The 12,419-nt window shown below is 39.8% G+C and overlaps 1 long non-coding RNA gene across 1 annotated transcript; it reads left to right on the top strand.

The window, feature by feature from the left end:
• Positions 1–4,084: 4,084 nt before the first annotated feature.
• LOC121064436 lies at positions 4,085–11,353 on the top strand. Its single transcript, XR_005816504.1, has 3 exons — positions 4,085–4,182; positions 5,205–5,302; positions 11,022–11,353. It is a non-coding gene; the product is annotated as an uncharacterized LOC121064436 (long non-coding RNA).
• Positions 11,354–12,419: the final 1,066 nt, after the last annotated feature.

Here is a 12,419-nt window from a genome sequence, read left to right as displayed (position 1 = left end):
TTGCTACTTCTCCAGAGTGAGTGTGGATTTGGAGTTTATGCAGCTGCATCCCTCTTTCAAGTTAATTATATCACTCCGAGTGCTTCAGCTACGATCCCACACTGCCCTGCTCGCTGCTTGAACCAGCCTGCCGATTCCCCTGGGTGCCTGCCACAGAGGTTGCCTCCCTGCTGAAATCCTGGCACAGTACCCAGTCCTCTGCAGCCCGCGTTTCTTTCAAGCTCATGCACCCGGAATTCTGCTGCAGCCGTGCCTCATGTCTCTGCATGATTTCAGCTCGTTTCCCAGTCTCCCTTGGGGAAAGGAGCATGTCCAGTCTCATTTAAAATAAACATTGCTGAAATCCAAGGATCTACACATGGATTCAACAGCTCCTGTGAGGCTAATAAATGCCAAAAAGCCATTTTCAATTCCTAGCATTGATCCCCCACTTAATAATCCTGAGCATCTCTATTGGAAACAACCCCCCCATTCCAGGCCCATACTCATCCCATACTCCAAATCTAATGTGATTTCTGAGGGGAGGCCTCATGGTGGCCTGCAGCTCCCTCACGAGGGGAGCGGAGGGGCAGGCGCTGAGCTCTGCGCTCTGGTGACCAGTAGTAGGACTTGAGGAAACAGCTTGAAGCTGTGACAGGGTGGTTTCAGACTGGATGTCAAGAAAAGGTTCTTCACCAAGAGGGTAGTCGGGCACTGGAACAGGATCCCCAGGGCAGTGGTCATGGCACCAAACCTGCTGGAGTTCAAGAAGCATTTGGACAATGCTCTCAGACACATGGTCTGATTTTTTTTATTTTTATTTTTTTGAGGGGTGGTCCTTTAGGGACCCAGGAGTTGGACTCGATGATCCTTGTGGGTCCCTTCCAACTCAGATATTCTATGATTCTGTGATTCTAACCCTAGCTTTAACCAGTAGTTGGCTTTAGGGTGCACTGGGCTTGACAAATGCAGAAAACAAAAATGGTCAGTTCTATCCGCCCAGAACCCACAATCCCAGTTCTAGAGTACCTACAGAGCAGCGGCCTCCATTTCTACCAACTCATAATAAACAAACCTGCTGTGTCCATGGTACTCTTCCTCACAAGCCTTCTGGCCTGGCAATTCCATAAAGAAACCCAGACCTTCATTTAAAGGCAACATGAATCTTGCCAATCATCCTGTGCATCTTAAACCTTAACCATGGATCCCCACTTGTTAACTATGGATCATTGGGTGCTTGTGGCAGTAGGATTTGCAAAACTCAGCAATCAACAGAACTCATTTTCAACTCTTTTTTTTTTTTTTTTTAACCCTAACTCAAATATTATCCACCCCCAACAAGATGCAGCCTTTCCAAATTTTGTGTGAGTCACTCCTGCCTCAGAGCAGGCCTTACCTAGCACCATCTCCATTCTTCTAAACACTCTTCCGCAATAAACCCAGCCATTCTCCTCATGGACGCTGCAGGATCTTGATGAATTTCTTCATTCCTTGCTATCACAGACGTGGGACAATGGCTGGGGTTGGCATGGTGAAAGGTTTGTGGCAGCAGAACAGAGAAGGGTAGGTTCCAAGGCTAGTGATAGATGGGGTAAAGAACTGGGTTCAGAAAAAGAGGGCATGAAGATCAGAACAGCATAGGATGTGGGTTCTTGCAGTGAAGTCTGGAGTTGCAGCTAGAGGTTCAGATAGGAAAGGTTGATCCAGAAATGCAATAGGGGATGAAGATGCCAGCCACAACTGCAAATTAAATGCTGAGTTGTGATTAATGCTAGCATTAAAGTTTGGCTGTTAGCCAGCGCTCAAGAAGGCTGAGAAGTCAAATGATTGCTGCATCCAAGAGGCACACAGTGAGGACTGACATTGGTAGGAGAATGAAATAAAACAGACTGCTGTTTCCAGCAGCTCATGTTGGAATAGTTTGGTGGGATGTATGTAAACCCTGTGCTTGGGTTAGGGTTAATGTTAGGTTTCAGTCCGTGGGAAGCTGAAAAATTCAGGAAGATTCAGGATCTACTAAGACCTCTAGGACTTTGATGAGGAATGGAGCAAGGGTAGGTTGAATTTATTTTCAGGGTAACAAAAACTTGATCTGCTCTGGGATAGAATAAAATTAGGCTTATATCAAAGCTTTGAAATTAGGTTTGGGTCCAGAAAAACAGGAACTGAAGGGTTCAGCTTACTGCTGAATTCTGCAAGACATACAGGAAAAACACGATCAGTGCTGGCAAATAATTTATGGCTCATTCAGAGTCAATTAGGAGTTTCTGGGTGATGGTTAAGTGCAAGGATTAGGACACCAAGGGCTAAAGCACTGAGTTTACTTCAGGTTAAGTGCAGCAGCTGATTTCAAACAAAGGAGTGGTTTATGCTTAATTCCACAGTTATATTTAAGATTAAGTACAGTGGGGCTTAATTTCTTGCTACTTTGGTACAAAAGAGTTTGGTTTCTTGATGAATCTGGTAAGTATAGATGCTAAAATGAAAAGAAGTATTAGATTAGTTTAAGATTATTTTAGTTAGTGTTTACTTCTTTCTATATCAGCTCTGACAAGTGAGGCAGGAATCTCCTCATGGGAGTTCAGCTAATTTATTTTCGGGGATGGAGAAGAAGAGATTAAATTGGACAAAACCAATTTTGGTGAGTTTAAAGCTAGAAGTCATTCTGGGTGAACATATTTTGTGACACTACCAATAAATAACACTTAGGTGTTCTAAGGTTTTAGTCAGATTTCTGGTATGCTTGCTAAGACCAGTAGGAAAAACAAATACACTTAGACCAGTATGAAGGTGTTTGTGCAGATCAAACATTAACCAGGAATCTCAGGGTCCCATGCAGGAAATACACACGTGCACACACATGTTTAATTGTATGGGCTCTCAGAAAATTGAGAAATTGAGGCATCACTGTGGGAAGGTTTTAGAAAATCAGAATACTTCAGCTCAAGGCCTAACTACTAGTTTTAGAAAAGACAGTGGTTACCATTCAATTAAATTCTTATTAAGTCCTGTAGTTACCGTCATACAACTAAGAGAGTAGTAATTACCAATTTATTTATACATTTCCACAGTTAATTTGAAATTACAACACATTCACGCATCTTACTAAGCATTCTGAGTTACATCTCCTTTTAACAATGATTCATGATTGATGAGTAACATACCTAAATGATAAATTGCATAATGCACATTGCATAGAGAAATGCAGCCATACAATACATTTGTTAGCCACCTTGGTTTGGTATTTACAGAAAATCCAAGTGGCCCTTCAGAACTGTTGAATCAATATTTCAAGAACAAAAATTTACAAAAATGCTTAGAACAATTTTTCATATTGTAATATTTAATAGTACACTTTGGAGGTATGTATTCAGTGTTTAAGGAAAGGTTGGATGTGGTGCTTAGGGACATGGGTTAGTGGGTGACATTGGTGGTAGGGCAATGGTTGGACCAGACGATCTTGGAGGTCTTTTCCAACCTTTATGATTTTATGATAATTTCACACGAAGACTACAAATCGGTTTATATATTACACCTCAGAATAGCCTCTGCTATCATTTAGACTTCTTATATATATACATAAATTCTTACATATATATATAATATACATATTTAAAAGCCAGTAGTTTTTTTCACTTGTTCTTTTTCTTTTTTTGGGTAACTACTTCTATTCAACAACAGTTGAATTGCCTGTAAAGGCCTCTTGTCGACCTCAGTGGAGCTGCTCAGGACAGAAAAAGTTTTTGAGGAGAGCATACCTTTTCATAACACGGAATGTAACTTGAAAAGTACCTACGTGAAGTTACACCCTTCTCACTGCAACAGGAACTTATGCCTTCAAATACATTATGACATGTACAAGACATGCATGTCTTGTAGAGCTAAACAGCAGACAAATGTATAAAAAAGAGGGGACCCTTTGACATCTTTAAAATTCAGAGTCAGAAGAAGCCTGTTGCTGAGGTAAGAGCTTTAAGAAATACTGGAGTACAGGGCTTGGGAAGGAGGGGCAACAATCTTGTCTCCTCTCTCTGTGGTGGCTCTGGTTTTAAGCACAGCCTCAGGGAGTTACATTGCAGGACACCACACCCAGCAGCTGCTCATCCTTTAAGGCTTCTTACCCTCAGAGCTTGCTAGCTGGGGAAGCACCAGGACAACCACCCTGACACTGATTTTGGGTGGAAGTTTCAGAAACCTCTGCAGGTCAGTAGATCTGGTATGGTAGCACTGGCAATCCAGAGATCAGGGTTTTCTCCCTGCCTCCCTCTCTGGTTTGCTTCAGCCAAATTATTTCTCCTGTCAATCTGTAGGATGTAGTTAACATTACTTAATTTTTTTGCATGCCTCTGTGCCTTACAAGCTGCAGTTAAAAATTATAAATATCAATAGTATGATACACATAAAAGAGTGTATCATTCAATATAACTGACACTTTTGATTTTAAGAACTCATTTCAATCCCAGTTTCTTTCAGAAAAGATAACTGATGAGGACAAAAATAAATGTTTTGTCAGAAGACCTCAAAAGATTTCTTTAAAAATTCCCCCAAACCTTCTATTTATTGTTTTTTGCTCGTTTTGTTTGTTTTTAAACTCAAATGCACTACATTTTTGAATACAAGATTTTTATTAATAGAAAGCTGTAGAAACAAATATTCTCAAGCACGCTGACAAGCTCTAACTTCGAAGTGGGCAATTCAGTTACAAGTTACACTCAATTATGTTTGTGAAAGGAGAACCTACACTAGAAACAAAGCAGTCCAAGGGCAAGCCTGTTCTTTAATGCAGCATTAGAGTACGGATGAAGAAATGCATTAACCAAAACACTGGCTGCATGCTGAGGGCCTCGTTGTACATGAGAGGAAACAAGGAGTGCAGACTACATTCACCACCCATCCACCATGGGCAGAGACAATAGCCAGTGTTGGACAAGTGTAAAAATAACTCCGCTAAGAGGAGAGCTAAATGCTTGCTGTGTTCTCACAAAATAACTCATGTTTGATTTTGAAGCTTCTATCAATCCCCCAAACATTGTGTTTCAAGGAAGTTCTCGTTTCTGTGCACATAGTTGCTTTGCACAGGATTTTCTCAGCAACTTGTGTTTGCCAGTCTTTTGGTCTGTATTGCCCATAGGATATTTATAAACTCTCTGTAAATGCCTACAGGTTGTTACAGTTAGCCTGTCCCTCCAAGGAGAAGTTTAAGCTGGTTTTCCTTCTTTCTTCAGACTTGACCATTGCTCACTGGGAGGCTTTTCCCTAGGGTGGCAGATGGTGGGACATTCATTGGAAAGCTCCTCTTGTGCATCTTCCTGAAGGCTGCGTGGTATGATGAACTCTCTTTATACCACATCTTTTTTCACAGCTGCACAGGGACTGAAATCTCTGTGACATTTGTAAACTTTTTGTGCAAAACTAATCCTGCCCATGCTCCAGACCTTTTGAAGCTGGAGTTGTTGGAACAAGTGGGATGCATCTGAATCAGGTTTCTTACCAGGCAGGCGTGAGACTAAGACAGGCTGAGCCTAAGAGCCAGGACTGTGCAATGCGTCACCTCGCCAGAATGCAGCCTCCTACAGTGTTTTGCTATTTCCATGGTTTGCAGGAGACATCTTGTGGTCAAAAAGCAAAATCACACAGCGTGCAGACCCTGTTGTGCAACGAGCGTAGTCTTTCTCCTGCGAAGGCTGAGGAGTCAGGCTGCCACTGTCTTTCAAGTGTTTAATTTTCACTGCCAGGGAATAAGAGAAGTAAAAGCTATCCATCTGTCTGAAGGGCATTTTTGAACTAGGGCACAACAAATGAGTGTGCATTTGTATTTAACTTCAGCTGTTTTTTTTTTTTTTTTTTTTTTTTTTTTCTTTTAATGATGCTACTCCTGAAGGTGGACACCATTCAGCCAATTCTCCTAAATCTCACTGATAACTATTTTTGCAATAAGAGTGCAAGCCAGCACATGTACCAGGTGAATACAGAGGGACACTGAGAAAGCCCATTATTTGAAGTTATCTGTTTTTGTTGTTTTTTAAAGCATTTTTTTTTTAAAAAGTGGATCAAAAAAAAAAAAAGCATAAGAAAAAGCAAAAGGGGAGATAAGAACACCCCAACACCCCAGGGAAGCAGAAAGACGAGGTTGTTTTAAGCATTTTAGTTATAGGTCTCTCTCTCTTTGATGTTAATTGCAATTATTACACAATTATATAATAGCATTTCTCAGCTGGCCTGGCTTTTCACTGTGGCAGGTGCCATTTAGATACACATAGAAAATGACAGTACTTGTTTCAAAGAAAGTATCAGCTAGGTGACAATATAGAGCAGATGAAAGAGAAAAATAAGTGGATTGTGATGGGGTGATGGGAGATGTGGTAACTGTAATAAGAGGATGGGTGTAATTCTAAACTTATCATCATACCATGCTATGTTATTAAAAAAACCTCATGAGAAAGCAGAGAAATAATGGGTGTCCATGCTAGGTGAGTTGGGAACAAAACAAGCAGCAAAAGGTAAATCCTAGAAGATGGGTAACAACGTATTATCTGACTACAGAAGCCATTCAGCAGAAGCTGTCTCAAGGCCAGGAGTCTGGTAATGAGACCATATAGTAATCGTTTGTCTCCAGGCTGCTATTATCCGTGGTGAGAAAATCTGATTCTTGCAAGTGTGCAATGAGAAAAATCATGACCTTCCAGACCCCTTGAAGTTACAATTTATTAACAGAGCCTTGCAAAAGATGGAAATTCCACCTGGCAAAGGACTGGACACTTGTCCTCATTAGCTGCAGCACCAGTAACTTCACAGATTGTATGCAGAAGGGTATTTCATAAAGGGTTAGTTTCAGGTCGACCTGGATATTTCATTTTGAGATGTGGCCATTTTATAGGAAAATATAAAATTAAATGAATGGTCCTTCTGGAAAAAAAAAAAAAAAAAGTACACCTCAGAATGTTTCTGAAAGTGACAAAAAGAGCATTTTCAACATTTTCAGAACTTCTCTCACTTTTTGTTCCCATTTGTTGAATGAAATTACAGAGAAAGTTATGCCATTTTGCAAATGTGTCGATGATAATGTAAGTGAATTCTCTATTCCAAAATTGCTTCCCCAACAGGCTCTGTTAATCAGGTCTCACTGGTCTTCCAGAGCTAAATTTTGTCCCCTTCTTTGAAAACTGAAACAATTAACTCTTGGTCCAGCAGTGTACATCTGTAACATGCTGGCTTGAAAAAGAGCAGCCCTTCTGCAACTCAATGCAAACTGTTCATGTGGGAGCCAGTGCATCTCTGGCAAGATCTCTTGGAGCCAGACTGGGGAAATGGCACAAACATGGGTGGGTTGGGCCATCTGATCTCTTTAGAGCTTGCTGTTGTCCTATGTACAGGGCAAACCTGCCCTGATTTAAATCTTTGCTGTATTTGCCTGTCTTGGTTGCTGAAACAGCCCGGAATGGCTGACATAACAGAAAGACCTGTACAAACAAAAATCTGGCTCTTCTGAAATGTTCCTTATGCTAGCCAACAGAAAATAAGCCAAAGCCTGAAGGCTTTTCTTTAATTTCATCCCATGTGGCTGTCGGCCCTGGTCTTCCTTCTAGCCAGCATTAACACTGGGATGGCCTAATGCATCAGGAAGACATATTCACCCCTCATCCTTATCTACCCAGCCACAGATGGTTCCACATCAATACTGGACCTTCCAAGGATTCCCTATAAACTGTGAGAAGGGAATTCCCATGTCTCAGAAATGCCTGTAGGTGCTGCAGGGTGGCAGGCTCATCAGAACAGAGCAGACACAACATATTACTCTGATGTAAAAACTGAGATGTAGCTCTGTGCCATTGCTGTTGCTGGCTGGATTGGGACTGAACACAGGAGGAACATCCCAATGGCAGCTACTGACAGTCCAAACCACCTTCTTTCCTTCCTTTTCCTGGCTCTTTGTGGAATGGGTATCATTTTCTTCCGTATAGAATTTTCTTTGTTAAGTGAAATAGTCTCTGTAAGAGTAAAATTGTCCCTTTCTTGGTCTTCTACAGAGAACACTCGAAATAGAGGGAAAAAAAAAGCTTAAAACCCATATAACATTTGCAAAATTTATGTTTAAATAAATAATAATAATAAAAAACTCTTTAAAACAAATTAATTGTGTTTACTCTTAACACTGGAAAATATTGTTTGTGACTTAAATACAAAAGCTATGCCTGCTGTCAAGGTGTTGAATTTTGTGCTTTGGTCATAATACCAGCAAAGTGAACAGAGAAACACAATGCTCCATGTAAAATGGTATTATAACCAGTGCAATTTAGGTATTCATACTGCTGTTGATCACCTCAGGGCAAGCCTGGCTTCAATCAAGGCAAGAAAGTAGGTTTGCAGCTATGCTGCTACATCAGTTTAAAAATCCATAATATAGATATGTTCTTTTCTGCACTGCTACAGCCTCTAATAAGGTATATCAACTCACTTGGTTTCTGTGCTACACAGCGATATGGATGTAAGACAAATATGAAAGACAAATATCATATAGTAATTAAGTGAAATAACAATACTCCCTTTTTCACACTAGTAATTAAAGTGCAAAATAATATTTTGTAAGTATTTATATATAAATACTGTAAGCTACAATACTGACTGATTTTTGCTTCTAAACGGACATTAGTGACTGGTAGCAGACAATGCTAATCCTGATCAAACAATTAGCTTCTCTCTTCCTCTTGCCTGATAAGGGGAGGGTAGCCAAGACCGGTGTGGAAAGCTTGACACTGTCAGCTCTATTATTTCCCACCCTACTCAGTAAGAAAGCTGTAGTTTAAGTTAAACCTGCTTGGCACTTGATTCTGAGCATGTTTGTCTGCAGGGAGCCTGGCACCAGCTTTTGAGCTACCCAGCCTCCAAGTTGCCTGTGAACTCTTTGTTTGTGTTTGAAGGGCAAGTCAACAGTGCTAATAATATGCAGATAAAGAATTCAGTTGTCATCCACAGAGGGCAATTTAGTATTGCCCTGTATACCAGAGAATAAGAGCAAAGGCATGAAACAAGTAGCAGTTCTGGTTTCAGAAAAGTGTTGAACTGAAATTCTAGTCACACTAAAGATCCCTTTGAAACAAGATGAAGGGGGAAAAAAAGCTCATAGTCCAGTTCAGAATAGACACTTGATTAGGCACAGCTCCTAATTAAGCTGTGAAACTTGTTCACATATCTAATGGAAGTCAAAGGTATAAACCAGTTCAAAATGCAATTAGACACATTCACAGGGAAAAGTCAAACAAGGACAGAACATCAGAAAGAGGATACACTTAAAATCTCAATAATTCCTTAAGCCACAGATACCCAGAAGCTGTAAGTATGTGAGGAAAAATCATCAATATATGTGTGGCCTGTTCTTGTATTCTTTCCCAAGCTTCTGGTAGCAGCTGCTGTTTGAGATAGGCAAGCAGGTTTGATGGACCACTGGTCTGAGATAGCACAGCAGTTTTTACACTCTTACGTCCCCAGCTGTGTTCTCTACAGCTCTGAGGTGCTCTAGTCCCAGGAGCTTCAGTCTGTGTCACCTGTGTTGCAGACAGACACCTCCAATGTGGGGCTGTGTGCATTTTGAACAAGTATTTGGTAGAATGGTTTTCATAAGGAAATACAGAAAGTAATGGCATCTATAAAGTCTCATACAGTTCCTCCATTGTCTGTACAAACAAATACCAGAGTACTCCAGGAAAATCAGAATAGGGTCCCAAACTTATGGCGCAGCAGATTGCTATTAGTCTCAGCTATTAGTGTTTCTGCAATAAATTCATCTCTCCAAAGCTTTGCCTTAGAGTAGGAGAAAGCCTAGATTTTGACAGCTGTCATTTTGTGTTGAGGATTCCCTACACAGTTTAATTGCAAACACACCTGATATTTAATTTCAAACACATATTCAACAGCTATCATGTGAGTACAGTGCAATTTCTGCACAGAGCTTTTCTCACAAGAGACTCATTGCTAAGGTAGCATTGGTACTGCCAAAACTGAAGGCCTGGAGCCATGTAGATTGTACTAATCTCAGTGAAAATTCAGTTTATGGGTTTACATCTATTAATACTAACCGAACTGTGAATCTGAAAGTGGAAAAAATGCAAAGTACATACTCTGCAAAGCAACAACAATATTGTATGCATTATGTCAGTATAGAAGAGAACCCAGTTGATTATTGATATTTTTCCTGAAGAAGAGACTATTGAAGGACTAATTTCTGGTAATATTAAACATGGTTTAAGTAGATTTGACCCCCACAGATCAATTGCAGTTTTCAGGAACTGAATACCACTAGTGACATAAAAGCATTCCCACAGGAAATCTATTCGTCTCTACCCAAATGTCATTATCTAAAAGTGGATAAAGATTATTTGCATAGAGAACTTGAGGAAGATATTTTTCAGCTATTACAATGCCACTGGGATTAGCACTTTCAGAAAAGATGGTTTCTTCTTCCTTTTATTTTTCTTTTAAATGGATGAAAAAGTCAACCTTTCACTCAGGATTTTATTTTGTTTTTCCTTTTTTGCAGGTAAGAGATGGCAATTTTTTCTGCTTTTCAAAATTCTGTTTTAATGCAAAGGTGTCAAAGATAATCCTTCTTTTAGGACTGGGAAAATAAAAATATATTTTTTTTCCTTATGTTTTGGGGTTTTTTTTGGACTGTTACTGGGGGTCTTGCTCCAGAATACATATGTGTTTTTATACTACATAATAAATATGGGTAAGATATTGTTTGTATTTCTATACCTTACTCTTAGCAATAATAGAAATAGAAATCGTAGAAATTTAATGTGTTAAGGACTTCAATAAATGACCTAATCTAATTTTTTTGGTGAGAGGTATCAAGTATATCTAGGCTACTGGCAAAGATGTTTGTCAAATGTTTCCTAAATGCCTTGAATGAAGGAGGTCCCTCAGCATTTCTCTGTGGCTTTGCCTAGAGACTTGTCACCTTCCCAGTTAGAAAGTCCTCTGCATATCTCACTTTGCTAGTCTTGGCTGAAGATTAACATGGTTTCTTCCTGACCTTCTTTCAGGTGGTCAGCACACTCCTGCTTCACTGCATAGCACTTCACAGATTTCTCTGCACTACAGGGGTGATGGCAGTCTTCCTTCTCAGCGTCCTGATGCCCAGAAATAAGACTCTTTTGTCACCTTCCATGAATCTGCGCTATCTCAGTGCAGTAAAAAGTTTATTCAGAGAATGAAGCTCATCACATGTCTCTCAATTGTCTGCATATTTTTTGGTTGCATCCGATTTCTTTTAAGGTTTTGCCAGGATCTTTGGGACAAGCCATGAAGAAGAGACAAGAAGTTTTCTGTTCCAGAAAGTCTGCAGACCAAACCCAGTAGCTTATTTATTTCTTTGGCCAAACAAAGTGAGGTTTGGTCAACTGATAACTTATTTGGTTTGCTTTTTGGCTAAACAAGGCTGAAGATGTGAAACTTAAATGATTTTCCCCTTCTGGTGTGAAAGAACAAAAATTAAAAACTGTGGATCAGAACTGCCAAGTACAGCACTGCAGTTCTTCCTGCCCACTGGAGTGGGTATGAATCACAGTCCTTCCTTCCCTACTAAAGCGGGGGCAGATGAAAGCCACTTGTGACTGCAGTGATAAGGCCCCATGGGTGAAAGCAGAGCCTTTCCGAAAACTTGGTTCTTATACTTCCAAAGTTGCAAATCAGGGTGAGACACTGTATGCTGTCAGGTGACAATTACTATTTTTTGCTCTCATCTCTGCCTTTGTTAGTTAAAATGAACTGGGAATTGTCTAAACTCCAAGCTTGTTGTTTACATTTATTTGAAAATAAATATCTTGCCTTTAGAGACTATTATATGTCTGCAAAGAAGTCTATTTTTTTCTGATCTTACAAAAGTAATTTACCAGAATAAGATTTTTTTTTTTTTCCTGGAACTGGAGTACTTAATTGTTTCTAAGCAAATGTGGGAAAGAACTGTCATGTGTCCTTTGCTTTGTAAAGCACCATTAAGCCTTGGACCTATTAGCTTGTGTTTGGAGGTTTCATTTGTCACTCTTTGTAGTTATATAATGAAATATTTATTGGAAAAGGAGTAACCGTTAACACTCTTCCATCAGTAAACAAGTGTCTCCTTCACCTTCTGAAAATGGAGGATGGACTGATCTGCAATTAAACGACAGTTGGATGCATGGGTTTGCTGAACACATTTTGTCTGAAGAATGGAACATCTGTTCTGCCTCTCAGATTTCCTCAAGGAATTCCTCTTTTAAGCTATCACAGTTTTACTTTCTGCCAAGGATTTTATTTATTACTCTGACATGTTCAAAATTGCTAACCTGAGGTCCATTCAAACTGTACTAAAGTAACTACAGTATCTGAAGGATTTTGTACTTGGTTTTCTGTCTTAAAGTTTGTAAGCATCTGTTTTCCCATAAGTATGTGCACAACTTGCA

Source organism: Cygnus olor, chromosome 2 (assembly GCF_009769625.2).
Source record: "Cygnus olor isolate bCygOlo1 chromosome 2, bCygOlo1.pri.v2, whole genome shotgun sequence".
Taxonomy (NCBI): Eukaryota; Metazoa; Chordata; class Aves; order Anseriformes; family Anatidae; genus Cygnus; species Cygnus olor.
The sequence above is the reverse complement of the archived record's forward strand: the minus strand, read 5'-3'. Positions and strand labels throughout refer to the sequence as shown.